This window comes from Vulpes vulpes, chromosome 2, assembly GCF_048418805.1.
Source record: "Vulpes vulpes isolate BD-2025 chromosome 2, VulVul3, whole genome shotgun sequence".
NCBI classification, from domain to species: Eukaryota; Metazoa; Chordata; class Mammalia; order Carnivora; family Canidae; genus Vulpes; species Vulpes vulpes.
Window position 1 is genome coordinate 22,907,564 of NC_132781.1, and position 18,476 is coordinate 22,926,039.

General features: G+C 38.8%; 1 protein-coding gene across 4 annotated transcripts in view; it reads left to right on the plus strand.

Moving 5' to 3' along the window:
* The window catches only part of FBXL20 (F-box and leucine rich repeat protein 20), a 109,476-nt gene that overhangs the window by 35,681 nt on the left and 55,319 nt on the right, over nucleotides 1–18,476 (plus strand). Inside the window, exon 2 of one of the 4 annotated variants that reach the window (XM_072747335.1) lies at nucleotides 3,149–3,272. The exons of the other annotated variants lie outside the window; for them this stretch is intronic. The gene's annotated coding sequence lies outside the window, so the exon portion shown is untranslated. The remainder of the gene's footprint in view (nucleotides 1–3,148; nucleotides 3,273–18,476) is intronic. 4 annotated transcript variants of the gene reach the window in all.

Consider the following 18,476-nt stretch of genomic DNA (forward strand, 5'->3'; position numbering starts at 1 on the left):
GTTGCCTTATTTGAGATCCTTCTTGTGTTTCGATTTTTTTTTTTTTTTTTTTTCAGATTCCAGTGCTTTGACTCCAGCTTAAAGTTTGGTTTGCCTAGAGAGGCTCCCCAGATTGTAATTTCCATACCAAAGCATTAGAGCCTTGTTTAATTACTTTAGCAGTAGGTTGTCACCTTTCTAGGAATTTACTCAATTCTTTTAGGTAGTCCAGGTTGTCAAGGTATAATTCATAGTAGTCTCATGATACTTTGTATATCTTTGGTATCATTTGTAATGTTTCCTTTTCATTTATAATTTTATTTATTTGAGGGGTGCCTGGGTGGCTCAGCGGTTGAGCATCTGCATTTGGCTCAGGTCATGACCCTGGGATCCTGGGATTGAGTCCTGCATCAGGCTCCCCATGGGGAGCCTGCTTTTCCTTTTATGTCTCTGCCTCTCTCTGTGTGATTACTTATTTATTAGTAAGTATTTTGGTCTTTGTCCACAGTTCTCGGCTCACAACTCCCAAAACTTGGAATTTCCTAAATGATAAGAACAATGGAAACTTCCTTTGTTGGGTGCCTGGGTGGCTGAGTCTGTTAAAGTTCTGCCTTCAGCTCAGGTCATGATCCCAGGATCTTGGGATCAAGCCCCACATTGGGCTTTTTGCTCAGTGGGGAGCATGCTTTTCCCTCTCCCTCTGCTGTTCCCCCTGCTGTGTTCTCACTCTCTGTCAAGTAAATAAATAAAATCTTAAAAAGAGAGAGAGAGAGAGAGAGAGAGAGAGAGATTTCTTTTGTTATAGTATTTGATCTTTTGTCCTTAGTTTAGAGCCATAAACATAAAATGGCATCTTGTTACTCCTAACAAACCCCTTTCAACCACACCTGAATTTGTGTTAATAAAGTGACTTTTGGAAAGCCTCTAGTGAGCCTCTAAGGATGTAGGCTAGTTGCCAAGGAAACCAACCATGACTAGAGGGTTGGAACTTTCAGTCCCATTCCTCTACTCCCCTAAACCCCACCTATGGGGAGGAGGGTCGAGGGGCTGGGAGTTGAATCACTCACGGATGGCCAGTAATTTAAGCAGTCATGCCTATGTAATGAAGCCTCCATAAAACTCAAAATGATGAGGTTCAGAAATCTTCCATGTTGATGGCATCAAATACAAGGAGGGTGGCACACCCCATTTCTTATGGGGAGGGTAGCTCCTGTACTCAGAACCCTTTTGGACCCCATCCTATGTACCTTTTCATCTGACTGTTCATCTGTATCCTTATAATAAATTGGCAAATGCAAGCTAATGTTTCTCTGGGTTCTGTGAGCCTATTGAGCAAATAAATTGAACCTGAGGAGGGGATCATGCAAACTACCAATTTATAGCTAGTTGGTCTAAAGCACAGGTAATAGCCTAGGTTTGCAGTTGGCATCTCAAGTGGGGATTCTTGTGGGACTAAGCCCTCAAGACCTGTAGGATATGATATTGTCTCCTGGTAGTGTCAGAATTGAGTTAAATTTGTAAGATACCCAGTTAGTGTCAGTTTGGGATTGGGGAATTGCTTGATGGTGTTGGAAAACACATGCTGGAATACCATTGTGATCAAGGAAGATACTTAGTAATGTCTATCTTACTGAATTTATTGAGGTTTGTTTTGTGCCCCTAATGTTCTGTCCTGGAGAAATTTTTTTTTCTTTCTTTCCTTCTTCCTTCCTTCCTCATTTATTTTGAGAGAGCACATGTACATGAGCACACATGCATGCATGGGGAAGGGGACAAGAGAGGGGGAGAATTTTAAGCAGACTCTGGTGCTAAGGGCAGAGCCCAATGGGGTGAGGGTAGGGGGCTCAAACTCAGGACCCTGAGATCATGATCTGAGCTGAAATCAAGTAGTGACTGAGCCACCGTGGTGCCACTTAAACCATATTTGTCTTTTTAAAATATTTTATTTATTTATTCATGAGAGACACAGAGAGGCAGAGACACAGAGGGAGAAGCAGGCTCCCCATGGGGACTAGATCCCAGGACCATGACCTGAGCCAAAGGCAGATGCTCAACCACTGAGCCACCCAGGCGTCCTCATGTTTGTCTTAATACAAACTGCCTTCATTCTTCTAGGCTGGCTATCTGGAGTAATAATAGAACTACTACTTGATTCTGAAGGACAATTCTTCAGATATTCAATAGCAACTGTAATGTTCTTCCATTCAAGACTTTGAATATTCCTCTTATTGTTACCATTTTCCCTAAGACTTAGTTTGGAACCTCTCAATATCCTAGAATCCATCTTCTAAATGGTATTTAGTCAGTTTTCTTTCTCAACTGTGACATTAGAGTTCTTGACAACCATTTAATATATACAGTAGGGTAGTTTTATCACTTGATCTAGTCTTTATGCTTCCCATTAATGTATCCTAAGATTATAGTTTTTCTTTTAAAATTTGTTACATAACAAGTCACATAAATGACTCATAATAAACTGAAACTAAATTTTTGTGAAACTAGGTTTCCTGCTTTGTATTTATGTAAATGGTAATTGCTTAATATAAATGAATGATTTTTTTTTAATGAAAGATTTTTTAACTTATCCCTTATGAGTTTCTTCCTGATACTACTATCCTTTAGAAATCATTGAATCCTGATTCTGTTAACAAAGATACTATTTATCCTAATGAGTTTTGTGGTCTCCACCAGTTTAGTAAATATTCTTAATGATTTTATCCACAATGTCTAAAATTAGTATGCAAATTTTGATCAAACATGGGGTTTGACTGAGAGTACGTGTATTTCCTTTACTCTTCAAATAGCACTAAAATTACCATAAAGGAATACAAAGAGGCATTAGACCCCAGTGACAAAAATGAGTGGAAGAATTAGAAACCACCATAGATACAAAATTTCAACTATTTTTTAGAAAAAAACAAAACATACAGAAGAGTGTTAAGTGATTCAGCCAAATGGAGGAAGGTACACCCTGCATTGTCTGCAGGGACAAGCAAATGAATTTACCCAACACAACCTCCCCAGAGACTCAACATGTGGTAGCAAAATATCTCTGAAAAGATAAGGATGAGACTTGAGATTAAAAGTAGATAATGTTAAAAAAAAATAGGTAACATTTGAAAATCTTATGAAGTGATTGAATCATACAAACTACCTCTTCCTCCTCTAGGAAACTGGGGATTTTTTTCTCCAAGAAAATGGAAGCTGAGGGTTCTGGATCCAGGAACATCAGATGCATGAAGAGGATAGGGGTTTGGAGCCAAGGAATTAAATGAAAATCTGCATACAGACTGGTGGGTCTTTGAAATAAAAATGAGCTTCCATTTAGCTTCTTAAAGTCATGAATAGGAATGGACAGCCAAGGAATAACAAAACAGTTGAGGAAAGACTCTAAAATAAGAAGCCAAGAGTGCCTGGGTGGCACAGTCGGTTGAGCAGCCAACTCTTGGTTTTTGGTTCAGATTGTAAACTCAGGGTCGTGAGATCAAGCCCCACATTGGCCTCTATGCTCAGCACAGAGTCTATTTACGACTCTTCCTCTGCCCCTCCCCGTGCATGTGTGCTCTCTCCCTCAAAATAAATAAGTAAATATTTTAAAATAAAATGGGAAGCCAAACAAATAAGAGAAAAGGCAGAGAGAGCAAGGGTAGAAAACTGGGGTGGAAGGGGAATCTCTAAGAAATGAAATGCTGTGTCTTCAAAAGAACAGGATGTTATTTTGAAAAATCTTTCAACAAATAAAAAACCTTTATAAATAAAATATAATTATACCCCCACCAATAGTGGAAGGATTGTAGGTAAAGTTGAAGCAATATCCTAGGAATTAGAACAAAAAGATTAAATGAGGGAAATAGAAAATAATTTTTTAAAAGATTTTGAGAGAGAAAGAGCATGTGAGAGAGAGAACATATGTGCATGCATTCATGAGGGAGAAGGGCAGAGGGAGAAGCAGGCTCCCCAAAAAGCAGAGAGCCCAGGATCCTGGGATCATGACCTGAGCCAACTGACTGAGCCACCCAGGTGCCCCCAGAGAAAAATACATTTAAAAAAATTTATTTATTTATTCAAAGAGACACAGAGAGAGAGAGGCAGAGACACAGGAAGAGAGAGAAGCAGGCTCCATGCAGGGAGCCCGATGTGGGACTCCATCCCATGTCTCCAGGATCACACCCCAGGCTGCAGGCGGCGCGAAACGCACCATGGGGGCTGCCCGAAAAATACATTTTAAAATTAAAGATAGACCAGGAGGTCCAATAATTGACTAATAGAAATCCAAATATTAAAGGACAGAGAAAATAGTGAGAAATGATGCCCAAAAAATCTCCAAAGCATTTTTTTAAAAGATTTTATTTATTTATTCATGAGACACCTAGAGAAAGGCAGAGACACAGGCAGAGAGAAAAGCAGGTTCCCTGCAGAGAGCCCGATGGGGACTGGATCCCCGGACTCCAGGATCACGCCCTGGGCCTAAGGGAGGCGCTCAACCACTGAGCCACCCAGGCGTCCCTCCAAAGCATTTTCCAAGTCAATAGATTTGTAAATTGAAAAAGCTTTAGAATAGTAAAAAAAGACAAAGACCCAAGAAGCTTGATTATGAAATTTAGTAAACTGGAGATATAGAGACTTTACTAAAAGCATCCAGAAAGAGTAGCTAGAGGTTACATTCAAAGGACCCATAAGAATGGCGTTTACATAGTAGTAGCATAGGGAGATAGAAACAGGATCAAGCTGTGTCTTCATATGTCTTCATCGGGAAAGATTTCCTACCTATAATTTTATTGCCAGCTAAATTATCAATCAAATGTGAATTTAGAATAAAGATATTTTTTAGACCTGCAAGTGACTCCAAAATTGTAGTTCTCATGAACTCTTTTTTGTTCACAAGTTGCCCTTAAATAGAAAGGGAGAAGAAATCAGGTTCAAGAAGTAGGATTCAAAGAGAAGAGCTAAGGATGAGCCCAAGATGACAGCTGTGTAGCCAGTTTAGAGCATCCCCCAACAGAGTGAAGCAGAAGAAAGAACAGTTTGGGGAAGATACAGATGCAGGAAGAAGACAGAATCTGATATATTTGAGCATATGGGAAATATTGATAGACATATAACAGATGTTGGAGCTTTTGAGGGAAAGCTAAAAATACATAGAAAACAAAAAAAAATGAGGTAGTCATTGATTTGTAGAGAAGTGCATGATCTTAACTGTTCTACTTGACTGAGTACTGACTAGTATCTCTCCAATCCTTTCATAATTCCTCTTGATTTAAACAAAGACTGATAAAATTACATGGGATGTGGAGGATGGGGGGTTAGATGCTGAAGCTAAATACTTGTATTTCACAGAAGGGTGTCAGTAAATAATATCTAAATTTGACAAGTCAAGCATATTTAGAAAAAGAAAGGCAAATACCAGAACCTACTAGAAGATTCTGTAGGATGTAGGGATAAGGAGGACTCTGCTGTTTTTCCAAAGCCCTTTGTCTTCATTGTTTTTTTTTTTCATTTTTTTATTGTTCTTTTAATATAAAAATTCAGTGAAATTATATAGCATATTGTAGAGACCTCTTTGCAGATATTTATCAGTTAATTAATTCTAGCCAAATATCTAGCTGTATCATGCATTCTTTGTTTAGTTGTCTTGTTCATAATAGCACCATTGTCTTACTCATATCATGGCGTAGGAAGTCTAATAGATTTCTTTGGTCTATTAACTTGGTATCACTTTCCCTTAATGACTTTCTTACAAAGTTATTTCTTCACTTCTGCTTTAAAGAGTCTTTGTTTTAATTTAACATTGTTTCTCTTGGTTCCTTTTAAATTTAAATATAGTTTCTGACATGCAGTCAGGATATCTAGGATGCTGTGTACTTTATTTGTTTCTTATGTTACCTAAAACAAGGGAATGCTTTTTCTACAAATAAATACCATGGCTATGTTAAAATACTGCTTTGGAAATATTTCCATAACAGTAAGATGATTTAGAATGTGTGTTTGTGAGTGAATTGTAAAATTACTATCTGACATATGTCTTGGAAAATTCCACAACTTCTGCCAATTTTCAGTTTCTGGCACATTGACTAGAATTTGTAAATGAGGAAATCAAACTCTACTTTCCCTTGATTTACCAACCCCTGGGCATTGGAATACAAGATTAGAGGTAAATATTTGCTAATCCTGAGTCAAATCCCCTTATTGCCGGCTGTATCTGCTCTTAGTTTTTTATTTTTTTATTTGTTTTTATTTTTCTTTTTTAAGATATTTATTTATTTATTCATAAGAGACAGAAAGAGAGGCAGAGACACAGGCAGAGGGAGAAGCAGGCCCCATGCAGGGAGCCTGACGTGGGACTTGATCCGGGGTCTCCAGGATCAGGCCCTGGACTGAAGGCAGCACTAAACCGCTGAGCCACTGGGCTGCCCTGCTCTTAGTTTTTTAGTGTTCACAGAGATGAGGTGGTGCTAGGGAAAGTGAAAGAGGAGGGGAGTGAGGGACAAGTAATTATATTGCTACTTTGAGTTTTTAGTTCTTTCCTTTTACTTTATAACCTCAAAAAAAAAAAAAAAAAGTTTTCAGTAGGATATGGAAGATTTCCTGGATTGAGCAACATCCAAAATGATTTCCAGTCCTACCCAGTGGGTCATCAAAATTCATGGAGTCCTCAGGGCTCAAAAATTCATGGAGTCCTCAGGGCTTGGGATAGTTAAAACTGAGTAAGTGAAAGTAATAATCAACAGAAAACAGAATAAAGGTGCCTACTTATTTTATACTGAGAGCAATGAATTGTTAGTGGATATAGATTTTGGTTAGTAATTAGGATAGAAATCAGGATAAAAGAAAGCTCAGAATGTTGAGTCAGATATTAAAAGGTATCCAAAGCAGAAAGTTTGACCTATTAAGTAATGTGTCTGTTTTCTAAGTGTATCCCTTCCTTAGTATTTTTAATCTAGGAATTTCTCTCTTATAAATTTACTCATGAGATGGTAATGCACTGACAGTAGTTTTCATTTAAAATGCAATTATATTCCTAATAGGGATGAGATGTTAGGCGGAAGGATTGCAAACTTGTTTTATTTTAGGTTTATTTAGCCATACAAAAATGTTTTTCCTCTTAGGTTCTGGAAAGAAAGCCAGTCGGAAAAACATCTGGTGGTAGTTGAATGAAGAAATGGCATAATCAGTAAAAATTACTTATAGGAAAAAAATAGTGAAGAGAAAATTTTATGTAGCTTTAACTCTGGATTTCTTTATGAAAATTCTTTTTTTTAAGGAGAGAAGAGTTCTTTATTATTTTTTAAAATATGTTTATTTTTAAGTAATCTCTGCTCCCAATATGGAGCTTGAACTCGAGTCCAAGATCAGGAGTTGCATGCTCTACTGACTGAACCAGCTTCAAATTTCATCTTTTTAAAACCATTTATTTATTTATTTATTTGAGAGAGAGAGTGAGTGGGAGGGACAGAGAAGATCTGAAGCAGACTCTGTGCTCAGCACAGAGCCTGATGTGGGTCTCAATCCACGACCATAAGATTATAACCTGAGCCAAAACCAAGAGTCAGATGCTCAACAGACAGAGCCACCCAAGCACCCCCTGAAATTTCATTCTTAATCTCTCCCTAAAATTTTCCTCTCACTAAAATATTTGGTCTGTGTTGGACTACCTTTGTACGTCTCAAGTTTTCCCTCATCTATGATCATGAGTTGTAAACATTAAAGAGCCTGTTTTTGTAGCTTTTGCTGTTATCAACCACTCTAAAATTAAAACAATTATTCAGCTTGGCAGGACTTCTCCTGGTTGCTGGAAAAGTTATTTATGAGACTGAAGCTATATGGTGGCTTGACTGGGGCTTGAGTGTCTAAGAGCCTCACAGTCGGACGCCTGGGTATCACTGTCAGCTGGTACTTATTTTTCCACATGGTATATCATCATTCGGAAACCTAGGCTGGACTTTTTCTTACATGGTGGCATGAGTGTTTCAAGATGATAAAGCTTCAGTGTTTTGTAAGGCTTAACCTTGGGAATCAAACAGTGTTACTTCCATCACATTGTTTTGGTAAAATTAAGTCACCATGTCAACTCAGATGCAGAGGGTGGGAAACCAGACTACCTTATGAAGGGAGGTATAGCAAAATCCCATTGCAAAAGGTCATTGCCAGAAGGAGTTAAGATTTATTGAAAGGTGTCATTATGGGCAACCCAGGTAGCTCAGCGGTTTAGTGCCACCTTCGGCCCGGGGTGTGATCCCAGAGACCTGGGATCAAGTCCCATCTTGGGCTCCCTGCATGGAGCCTGCTTCTCCCTCTGCCAGTGTCTCTGCCTCTCTCTCTCTCTGTCTCTCTCTCTCTCTGTCTCATGAATAAATACATAAAATCTAAAAAAAAAAAAAAAAAAAGAAAGCTGTGATTATGAGTTTCTACCATGGTTTCCACTTTGACTCCAGTGATTCACATTCTTATCACATGCAAAATATCCGCTCCCAGTAGTCCTCATGTGCAGTTCCCCTTGATCCAGAGACCTATGAACTAAAAAGAAAAGTTATTTACACCATGCACACAATATACATTGTTGTCACAGGGATAGAATAATGGCAATAGACATTCTCCCTAAAAATAAAAAAATAAAATAATAATAATAATAATAATAATAATAATAATAATAATAGGGAGCTAACAGGAGGCACATAGCAGGTTCCCATCAGTTCTAAAATCTAGATGGGCACATGTCAGGGTCATCTACTCCAGAATCAGGAAATGTGGCTGGACTTGGGCCCAATTCTGCTTCCTGGGAATGGGTCCTGAATCCATTTTTCCGTTTTTCTCTGTGATTCTTGGTACCACATTCTGGGCTATTAATGCTGCTTTCTGAGAGGTCTCTCCTTCTACTTAGTAATGTCTTATGAAGCTAAGTATCTTTCTTAGTGTACTTCCTTCCTAGAGAAATTTGGAATCCCAGAGGCCGCTCTTCTTTTTTGAAAAACCTCTGTCCCTTTTAATCCAGCTGGAACATCTTCCTTTAAAATTTCTAGGATTTTTGGGACACCTGGGTGGCTCAGTTGGTTGGGCATCTGACTATTGGTTTTGGCTTGGGTCATGGTCTCAGATCAGTCGTAAGATGGATCCCTGTTTTGGGCGCTACATGCTCAGCGCAGAGTCTGCTTGTCCCTCTCCTTCTCCTCCCCTAACTCATGCACACACTTTCTAAAATAAATAAAATCTTAAAAAAATAAATAATAAAATTTCTAGGATTTTTCTTTGAATCTGGTTTGTTATTCTCCATCCCAAAAGCTGTATTATAACTCATTTTAAGACAGGCCTCTCTCTAGTTTGGTTGTGTCAGGCTGTTGTGACATAATTCCCTTAAGTTTCTTAGAGGAATTCTTGTCTAATTGAGAGAGTCAACTAGGCATGGCTTTAAAATTTTCTGAGGTTTCTCAAAGCAACTTAACAGCCACATTATTTTATCTGGTATTTACCCTGTAGGTAGTTCTCATTTTGAGAATCTTATGGCTTGAGAGACAGAAGATGAGAAATAGTTTTATTTTCCAGTATAGTAAGATCTAGGCCCTCTATATGTCTTCTAATTTTTTTTCTTGAAAACTAAACAGTTCTTTCTTTCTTTTTTTCTTTTTTAAGATTTTATTTATTTATGAGAGACACACACATACAGAGAGAAAGAGACATAGGCAGAGGGAGAAGCAGGCTCCCCATAAGGAGCCTGATGTAGGACTCAATCCCAGGATCCTGGGATCAGGACCTGAGCCAAAGGCAGATGCTCAACCACTGAGCCACCCAGGTGCCCCTAAACAGTTCTTTCTGTAGTGTATTTCTTACCATATTTTATCATAAGCAGCTAAAAGAGACTAATTACCACTTTCAAAGCAGCTAATATAAACACGTTTAAAGACTAAAGGAGCAATGCCTGGATGGCTTGGTTAAGCATCTGACTCTTTGTCTCAGCTCAGGTCTTAATTTTAAGATCATGAGTTGAAGCCCTGTGTTGAGCTCCATACTGGTCTTGGAGCCTACTTTAAAAAAAGATTAGAGGAAATCAGATTTAAGTAATTAAAGGAGAGTATGATGACAGTGACTCAAATAGAGGATGTCAATAAAGAAAAATTATAAAAAAGAATCAAATGGAAATTCTGAAGTTGAAAAGTAGAATAACTGAAAAAATTACTAGTGGAGGAACTCAAAATCAAATTGGAGATCACCACAGAATGAGAATCCATGAATTTAAAGACAGAGCAGTAGAAATGATCCAACTGGGATCCCTGGGTGGCGCAGCAGTTTAGCGCCTACCTTTGGCCCAAGGTGCGATCCTGGAGACCCCGGATCAAATCCCACGTTGGGCTCCCGGTGCATGGATCCTGCTTCTCCCTCTGCCTATGTCTCTGCCTCTCTCTCTCTCTCTCTCTCTCTGTGACTATCATAAAAATAAATTAATTAAAAAAAAAAAAAAGAAATGATCCAACTTGAAGAAAAGAATGAAACAAAATGAACGGAACCTCAGGAATCATGGGACATCAGCTGTACCAACAATACATAGAGTTGGAGACGGGAGATGAGAGAGTTGGGAAAAAATATTTGAAGAAATAATAGCTGAAAATTTCCCAAATTTGATGAAAAGCATGTATCTACACATCCAAAAATCTGAGTGAGTAGGACTAATACAAAGAAATCTACACCTGGGCACACTTTAATTGAACTGTTTAAATCAAGATACAAAGAAAAAATCTGGGAAGTAAAAATTCATGGTGTATATGAGGGAACAGCGATATGATTAGCAGCTGACTTTTCACCAGAAGCCATGGAAGCAAGAAAGCAGTTGGTTAACAAGTCAAAGTATAGAGAGTAAAAATTATTAAGAATTTTATATTCAGGGGATCCCTGGGTGGCTCAGCGGTTTAGCGCCTGCCTTTGGCCCAGAGTGCGATCCTGGAGTCCCGAGATCAAGTCCCACATCAGGCTCCCTGCATGGGGCCTGCTTCTCCCTCTGCCTGTGTCTCTGACTCTCTCTCTCTCTGTGCATCTGTCATGAATAAATAAATAAAAATCTTTAAAGAAAAAAAAAGAATTTTATATTCAGGGGATCCCCAGATGGCTCAGTAGTTTAACGCCTGCCTTCATGCCCGGGGATTGAGTCCCACATTGGGCTCCCTGCATGGAGCCAGCTTCTCCCTCTGCCTGTGTCTCTGCCTGCCCCCCGCCCCATGAATAAATAAATAAAATCTTTTTTTAAAAAAAGAATTTTATATTTACATCAAAGGACACTCAAGAAACTGAAAAAACCTGAAGAATGAGAGAAATTATTTGTAAATCATACCTGAGAACAGATATATTTATATCCAGAATATTTAAAGAACCCTTACAAAGCCATTACAATGAAACAACCCAGTTTTTTTACAAAAGTCAAAGGACTTGAACAGACATTTCCTTGAAGAAGATATATGAAAGGCCAACACATATGAAAATATGCTCAAAATCATTAGCCCTAAAAAAAAAATCATTAGCCCTTAGAGAAAGGCAAATCAAAACTAATGAAATAGCACTTTATACCCACTAGGATGAGTATAATTAAAAATAGCAAAAATGGGAAAATAAATATTAGCTATGATGTGGAGAAATTTGTGTTTCTCTTTAAGTAAACTCCACCCAACGTGGGGCTCAAACTCATGAGCCCGAGATCAAGAGTCACATGCTTCTCACTGATTTTGCCGCCCAAGTGCCCCTGATGTGGAGAAATTGGAAACTTTTACCTTGTTGGTGGCAATGTAAATTGGTGCAGTTAGTTACTGTGGAAAGCTCTTTGGTGGTTCCTTAAAAAGTTAGAAGTACCGTACAATCCAGAAATTCCACTCCTGGATGTTTAGATACCAAAAGAATTGAAAACAAGTATTCAGAGATGCCTGGGTGACTCAGAGGTTGGTCTGCCTTTGGCTCGGGGCGTGATCCTGGGGTTCTGGGATCGAGTTCCACATCAGGCTCCCTGCAGGGAGTCTACTTCTCCCTCTGCCTATGTCTCTGCCTCTCTCTGTCTCTCATGAATAAATAAAATCTTTTTTAAAAATTCATAAAAGTATTTGTGCACAAATAATGTTTATAGAAGCAATATTCACAATGGGCAAATGTAGAAGCAATCCAAGTGTCCATTAACAGATGAATGGATAAACAACATTTGGTAGATCCATACAACAGAAGATTTTTCAGTCAAAATGGAACGGATTACTGACGTATGGTACTATATAGATAAACCTCAAAAATGTTATAAAAAATGAAATAAGCCAAACATAAACGGTCACATTGAATGATTCTGTTTATGTGAAATATCCAGAATAGGGGAACCTGCAGTGACAGAAAGGAGAATAACATTTGGCTAAATCTGTGAATGGGAGGATATGGGGTGGTACGTCTTGGGAATGATTACTTAATGAGGACTGAGTCTTCTAGAGGAACAAGAACTTTGAAATAGATGTGGCAGTTTGCATAACATTGCAAATACTAAATGCCATTGAATTGTACCTTAAAATGGTACATTTTATGTGAATTTTCCTTCAAAAATAATTTAAGTGAATTCTATATCCAGCAAAGCTATTACTGAAAAGTACAGGCAAAATAGAGACATTCCCAGAATAGCAAACACAGAGAATTTGTTGTTAGCAGACATGAAATACAGCTTTACATGAAATCCTAAAGGCAGTCCTTCAACCTGAAAGGATACGGTTCCAAATGGTAACTTGAAGGAAGAGCATTGTAAAAGTTAATTACCAGAGTAAATATTGAAGGCTATAAATAAATTTTTCTCTTATATTAGTTCAACTGAATTCAAAGACACTTGTGTGACACAATCATAAAACTCTATCATTGGGCTTTTTTTTTTTTTTAATCATTGGGCTTTTAAGATAAATATATAGTGGGCCCCTGGCCGGCACAGTCAGTTAAGCGTTGGTCTGACTCTTGGTTTTGGCTCAGGTCATGAGATCAAGCTCTGCATCAGTCTCTGAGCTCAGCAGAGTCTGCTGGTTTCTCTTTCCTTTTCCCTCAGCCTCTCCGTGCATGTGTACATGCATTCTCTCTCTCTCACTCGCTGTCTCTAAAATGACTCTTTAAAAAAAGATAAATATGCAGCATGATAATAGCAAAAAGGAGGAGGAGGGGAATATATTTCTTTTGGAGCAAAGTTTTTATATGTTACCAGAATTAGTACTAATCTAAAATAGATTGTGATATTTTTTTAAACAAAAAAATTACAGTGATACACTAGAGAATACCAACTTAAAAGAAGATAGTAAAAGAACAAAAGACATGAGACAAGGGACGCATGGGTGGCTCAGCAGTTGAGCATCTGCCTTTGGCTCAGGGCATGATCCTGGAGTCCCAGGATCGGGTCCCACTTCGGGCTCCCTGCATGGAGCCTGCTTCTCCCTCTGCCTATGTCTCTGTATCTCTCATGAATAAATAAATAAAAATCTTTAAAAAAAAAAGACATGAGACATACATAAAACAAACAGCAAAATGAGACATATCCCACTAAATAATTACAATAGAATGTGAATGACTTGTATACTTAAAAGGCATAGATTGTCAGACTAGATTTTTTAAAAAAACAAGATTCAACTTTATGCTGTGTAGAAGAGGCACACTTTAAGTTCAAAGTCACAGATAGGTTGAACATAAATGAATAGAAGATATACTACATATGTACTAGCCTTGAACCATCTAGAATAAAATTAAGAATTCAGTTTGGGGCACCTAGATAGCTCAGTTAAAGTGTCAAACTCTTGGTTTTGGCTCAGGTCATGATCTTAGGGGCATGGGATTGCACTCATCTGCTTGAGATTCTCTTCCTCTCCCTCTGCCTCTCCCCCTGCTTGTGCTCTCCTTGGTTTGAGCACGCGCTCTCTTTCTCAAATCTTAAAAAATACATTTTGATTCATAGTATTAAAAATAATAAAATACTTGGGGAAAATATAAGACTTATACACTGAAAATTATGAAACATTGCCAAGAGAAATTAAAGAAGACCTAAAAGATAATTAGATATTCCAAGTTCATGGTTTGGAAGACCCAATATTAAGATGGCAGTTTTCTCCAAATTGATCTATGGAATCAATGCAATCTCTCAGAATCTCAGCAGGCTTTTTTTTCTTTTAAAGATTTTATTTATTTATTCGTGAGAGACAGAGAGAGGCAGAGACACGGGCAGAGGGCAAAGCAGGCTCCATGTAGGGAGCTCGATGTGGGACTCGATCCTGGGTCTCTAGGATCATGCCCTGGGCTGAAGGTGGTGCTAAACCGTCGAGCCACCTGGGCTGCCCCAGCAGGCTTTTTTGTAGAAATTGGCAAGGTGGTTCTAAAATTTATATGGGGGCAGCCCTGGTGGCGCGGCGGTTTAGCGCTGCCTGCAGCCCAGGGTGTGATCCTGGAGACCCAGGATCGAGTCCCACGTCGGGCTCCCTGTGTGGTGCCTGCTTCTCCCTCTGCCTGTGTCTCTGCCTCTCTCTCTCTCTCTCTCTCTCTGTGTGTGTGTCTTTGTGAATAAATAAATTAAAATCTTTAAAAAATAATAAAATTTATATGGAAATGCTGCAAAATGAACACAGAGGAGTTCACTTACTGATTTCAAAATAACATTAAGCTATGGTAATCAAGACAGTTATTGGCATAAAGATAGACCTACGAAGTAACGGAACAGTATTGAGAATCTAAGAATAAATGTTTACATTTGTGGCCAGTTGATTTTTTTTTTTTTTTTGTGGCCAGTTGATTTTTGATAAAGGTTTCAATAACGGCAATTCAGTGGGAAAAGAATAGTCTTTTAAAAAAATGGTATTGAAACAATTGGATATCTGCAGGGTAGAAGATGAACTTTGGTCTTTACTTCCAACCATATGTATGAAAAATAACTCAAAATGGATCATATGCTTAAATGTAAGAACTAAAAACTATAAAACTTCTGGAATGAAACATAGCAGATAAGCTTTATGACCATTGGTTAGGCAGATTCATATACAGGTTTTCCCCTGCTATCTGAAAGTAGAGCATCCCTGTGAAACTTTGTAAGCTGAAATGGTGCAAAGCAAAGAAGTAGTTCTGTTAATCTATATGGAAACTTGAGGTGCACCTACCTGGGTGGCTCAGTTGGTTAAGCGTCTGCCTTTGGCTCAGGTCATGATCCTAGCGTGCTGGTCAGGCTCCCTGCTCAGTGGGGAGTCAGCTTCTCTCTCCCCCTGCTTGTGCTCTTTCTTACTCTGCTTGATCTCTCTATAAGAAGTAATCTTTTTAAAAAAATTTTCTTGAGCGTTCCTAGAACCAAAAAGTAATGTCTCTTCAGCTTTCCTTATACCTTGGGATACATCTTGCTGATAGATCCACAAAATAAATCAAGATAAAGCACAAATGCTCACAGACACAGTTAAAAGCTGTGGTAGCTTGATACTGAAATGCTGAGCATGGTTCATGGGAAGGGAGCTTGGTAGTGCTACTCTCACTGCTCTCGGTTTACTCTGCCTCTCTAATGGCTCACTTGTAAAACCCTGAACACTATTTTTGCTTCTTACCTTTTTTCATAAAAGTGAAAATCCTCTTCAGATATCATTTGGTTTTCAGTTAAAAAACAGTACCAGCGTATTAGGGGATTCCTGGGTGGCTCAGCGGTTTAGCGCCTGCCTTTGGCCCAGGGCGTGATCCTGGAGTCCTGGGATCGAGTGCCGCGTCGGGCTCCCTGCACGGAGCCTACATCTCCCTCTGCCTGTGTCTCTGCCTCTCTCTGTGTCTCTCATGAATAAATAAATAAAATCTTTGAAAAAAAAAAAAAGGAAAGTGGCATAACACAGACTTTCAAAAAGTAGGGATTACGTGTATGTAACATCAAAAGCATGATTGATTTTTTTAAAGGTGAATTGAACTTTATCAAAACTAAAAAAATATATATCCTTGAATATATATAGAGTCCTTGAATATATAAAGAGTCCTTGAATATATAAAGAACTGCTATATCTCAATGGTAAGAAGACAACCCACATAAATGGACAAGTGATTTGAATACGTATTTCACCAAAGAAGTCATTTGACTAACATTAAAAGGTGCTCATTAACATTAGTAATTACAGAAAAGCAAATTGAAACCATGGTATACCAATTGGCCAAAGTTAAACAGCTAGACAACAACAAGTGATGGTAAAATATGGACACACTGGAACTCTCATACATTGCTGGTGGGAATGTAAAATGGAAAACAATTTATTGGTTTCTTTAAAAGTTTAAAATAAACTGAGGTGCTTGACTGGCCCAGTTGGTAGATCACACAACCCTTGATCTCAGGGTTGTGAGTTCGAGCCCTATGTTGGATGTAGAATTTACTTAAAAAAAATCTTGGGGCTTCTGCGTGGCTAGGTTGGTTAAGTGTCTGACTCATGGTTTCACCTGGGGTCATGATCTCAGGATCTTGAGACTGAGGTCAGCATCTCCACTGTCAGCAGGGAGTCTGCTGGAGATTCTCTCTCCCACTCCCTCTTGCCTCTTTCTGCCACACATGTGCACATGTGCTCTCGCTCAAATAAATAAATAAAATCTTTTTTAAATAACAAAAAAAAAAGTGTAAAATAAACAACCTATAACACAACCCAGCAATTCTCTATCTTAGATTCTGTACATAAGAAATGAAAACCTGGGGGCAGCCCCAGTGGTGCAGCGGTTTAGCGCCGCCTGCAGCCCAGGGCGTGATCCTGGAGACCCTAAATCGAGTTCCGCATCAGGCTCCCTGCATGGAGCCTGCTTCTCCCTCTGCCTGTGTCTCTGCCTCTCTCTCTCTGTGTCTCTATGAATAAATAAATAAAATCTTAAAAAAAAAAAAAAAAGAAATGAAAACCTGGGATGCCTGGGTGGCTCAGTGGTTAAGTGTCTGCCTTTGGCTCAGGGCCTGATCCCAGGATCCAGGATCAAGTCACACATCACGCTCTCTGCAAGGAGCCTGCTTCTCCTTCTGCCTGTGTCTCTTCCTCTCTCTCTGTGTGTCTCTCATGAATAAATAAATCTTTAAAAAAAAAAACTGAAAACTTATTTCAATCAAGACTTATTTAGAATAATTATAGAAGCATTATTCATGATAGTAAAAAAAATATAGCAATCTAGATGCTTGCCAGCTGGGAATGAATAAACAAAATACGGCATTTCATAAACTGGAATACTATTCAACAGTATAAAAGGAATGACTGGTGCATGCTACAACATGATGAGTTTTAAAAATATGCAGAATAAAGGAAGCCAGATATAAAAGATGACATGTTTTATGTTTCCATTTTTTTTAATGTCCAGAAAAGGAAAATCTGTACAAAAAGGCAATTAGTGGTTGCTTAAGGTTGGGTATAAGCAAATGGATGGATAGCAAACAGGCATGAAGGATATTTTTGGGGTGATGAAAATTTAAAAATGAGGTGATGGTTGTACAGCCTTACAGGTTTACTAAAAATTATTGAATGTACACTTAAAACCAGTGAATTTTATGGTTAGTGAATTATACCATTTAAAGCTGTTTAAAAAAATATGACATATATACAGATAAAATTGCATGATGGTGAAAACCTAGTAATTACAGCTTTTCTTTAACAAGAAATTTAATATGGCCCCTGGGTGGCTCAGTGGTTGAGTGTCTGCCTTTGGCTCAGGGTGTGATCCTGGGGTCCTGGGATTGAGTCCCACGTCAGGCTTCCTGCATGGAGCCTGCTTCTCCCTCTGACTGTGTCTCTTCTCTCTCTGTGTGTGTCTCTCATGAATAAATTTTTAAAAATTTTTTTATTTTTTTAAAATTTTATTTATGACAGTCACGCACACACACACAGAGAGAGAGACAGAGACAGAGACACAGGCAGAGGGAGAAGCAGGCTCCATGCACCGGGAGCCCGACGTGGGATTCGATCCCGGGTCTCCAGGATCACGCCCTGGGCCAAAGGCAGGCGCCAAACCGCTGCGCCACCCAGGGATCCCCTTAAAAAGATTTTTAAATGACACTTATGAAATCGCACACATAATTTTCTCTTCTAACCCATTGGCCAGAACTCAGTGACTTGGCTTTATATAGCTGCAGGAGAAATAAAGTTGTCTTGGCATACAGCCATGTGCTAGCTAAATGTTGGGAATTCTGTTACACTAGGAGAATGGATAACTAATATTCTCTACCAAAGTACTCACTAGGGCAGCCCCCGTGGCTCAACGGTTTAGTGCCTGCCTTTGGCCCTGGGCCTGATCCTGGAGACCTGGGATCGAGTCCCACGTTGGGCTCCCTGCATGGAGCCTGCTTCTCCCTCTGCCTGTGTCTCTGCCTCTCTCTCTGTGTGTGTCTCTCATGCATAAATAAATAAAATCTTAAAAAACAAAACAAAGTACTCACTAAATTTTGTGTTCTATACAGCTGAAAGAGATCTTTTAATTTTTTAAGTCAGGAACTATACTCTAATTCAACCAGCAGGGGTCGCTGTTGAGCAAGTACATTCTTCGCTATTTCCTTTGTT